This window comes from Crinia signifera, chromosome 1 (assembly GCF_055691185.1).
Source record: "Crinia signifera chromosome 1, ASM5569118v1, whole genome shotgun sequence".
NCBI classification, from domain to species: Eukaryota; Metazoa; Chordata; class Amphibia; order Anura; family Myobatrachidae; genus Crinia; species Crinia signifera.
In genome coordinates this window covers 140731022-140733447 of record NC_139217.1, presented here as the reverse complement: position 1 = coordinate 140733447, position 2426 = coordinate 140731022, and positions in this window count along the sequence as shown.

Genomic DNA, 2426 nt, shown 5'->3' with positions numbered 1-2426 from the left:
TGATTGTATTGTGTTCAGGTGACGTTGAGGTGCGTTCGTCCTGATTAGGCGTTCCGATTGCCTAGCGCATGACCGAGTGGTGTCCGCAAAGCAAGAGTAACCTTTTGTACACCGCACATTTCTTCCCTTTTTGCTCGCGTGCATTCGGCGTGCTGTCCGAATGCACGCCTACCAAAATGTGTGTACTCCCCCGTGTCCGCCCATGTTTCCGCCCAGTTTAGCCCACTTTGAAACTACGCCCCTGTGTCATTCCGCATGACGCCCATAACACACCCATATTGGCCGAATGATTGCGGTGCACATTTCTGTACAGTATTAGTGAGAACAAGTACGGAGACCATGCGTGGCACATGCGCGTAGCGTTCTCCACGCATGCGCAGACGGCTAAAAAACACCATCCGAAAGAATTCGGAAAAGTCCGCACCGATCAGAATAAGGGCCTAAGAGTGGAACATATTTAGGCCATTCCCCACCAGCATAAAGTGTAGGTACAATTTCAGTCAAGTCCCCTATTTCAAAGATCAGCCCTTTTATCATCAAGCTCTGGACCACTAATATGTGAAAGCAGCGAACAGTATAGAGGCCATCTGATCAGTACTAGTTTATTAGCTCTGGCACATCAGCCTCCACTCTCTCATGCTCTCTGCTGTTCCCCATGTTGTGGTTACATCCCAAGGGCCCCCATTGTCACCCAGTCTGCCCCCCTCCTTACTTACCCCAGAGGCTAGTCTTCCTCTCCTAAGTCTGTCCTGTCTCCCTCACAGTATACACGCATTGAGTTGACGGGACGACCCTTCTGAAATTATTATACAGAGTGCCAATGAACTTCATTGCTACTGTATCAATCAGGTTAATTTAAAAATTGTATCAATGTAGTTTATTGTGGCAAGATCCCATGTGGAGTATAGGCACTGCTAACCAACCAGTTCAGCTTTCTCAGGCTTTAACCATTCAAAGAGAAGATGCTCTGTATTGCGCAGTTTATCAGTGGCCATCTGAGCTGTCATTTGTGATTGGACTAAGATAAAACCTGGAAGAAAGTAACTGACTTAAGACCGTGGGTTTAGGTAATTAATAAATTGGTGAACAAAGGATTTGGGAGTCAATGGGTGTTGCTTTTTTTGTTGGGTCAATTAGCTTAAGACAGGGATGGGAACCTTTGGCCCTTCAGCTGTTGCTGAACTACACATCCCAGCTAAAACTGTAGCAAAGCATTCTGGGATGTGTAGTTCAACAACAGCTGGAGAGCTGAAGGTTCCCCATCCCTGCCTTAAGGGCAGGGGGAACCCATGCTGCAGATTTCCCTTTTCTATGTGATCAGTCTCTCAATAATTTGTGCTGGTTGTGGCTTTTGTGGTGGGGATCCCAAATAGTGGCTATGGGTGGGTATGCCATATTGTATGTGCTTTTAAAGACTGTAGTGGCCCCAGAATTGTCCGACGAATAGTTGCACCAGTATTGATACATTTCCTAACAGGCCCATCTAATTACAAGAACGTGGCATTATTGTACTCAGCTGCCATCTTCAGTCCCCCATTCTGCCCTTCTTATACCCCTTTCAGACCGAAAAATCCCAAAATCCCAGGTGTTTCCCGGATACAAAAACCCAGGTAAGACTCGGCTAAAAGCTCTGACCTTCTTTCACACCGCATGAAAAACCCGGGTATTTCCCATGTCAACCCCTTTCACACAGAAGCCTGATTTTTCATGCAAAATACTGTGTGTCATAAGAAAATGACCGTTTTAAAGGCACACAGAGATGAGGTCATGAAAAGTGGGTGGTGAGTGCTCACTGCATTGCATTAACCATGGCATGACACAAGGATATGTTGTAAACAAGTTTTATTGTTTTTATGGTACTTGTGAGTTATCCGGGCTCCCGATTTTGGGTACTTGCGATTTGCATGCGATATCGCATGCGATATCGCATGCGATTTGCATAAGATTTGCTATTCATTTCATTACCCCACTATCCCCAAAGTGTGTCTATCAACGTAAACCCGAAGCGTGGCGAGCGGAGCGAGCCCGCGAGGGTCGGCGGTACGCGTCCTCCGACCTTTTCATGCCCTACTATCCACTAGGGCGTGGAGTGAGAATAGAATAGTGTGGCGAGCGCAGCGAGCCCCGCGAGGGGACGCGGACACCTTCACAGGTATCCGCGTGCCCTTGCGGGCTTCACAGGTGTCCGCGTCCCCTCGCCGGGCTCGGTGGCTCGCTGCGCTCGCCACACTATTCTATTCTCACTCCACGCCCTAGTGGATAGTAAGGCATGAAAAGGTCGGAGGACGCGTACCGCCGCCCCTCGCGGGCTCGCTGCGCTCGCCACGCTTCGGGTTCACGTTGATAGACACACTTTGGGGATAGTGGGGTAATGAAATGAATAGCAAATCTTATGCAAATCGCATGCTAAATCGCATGCAAATCGC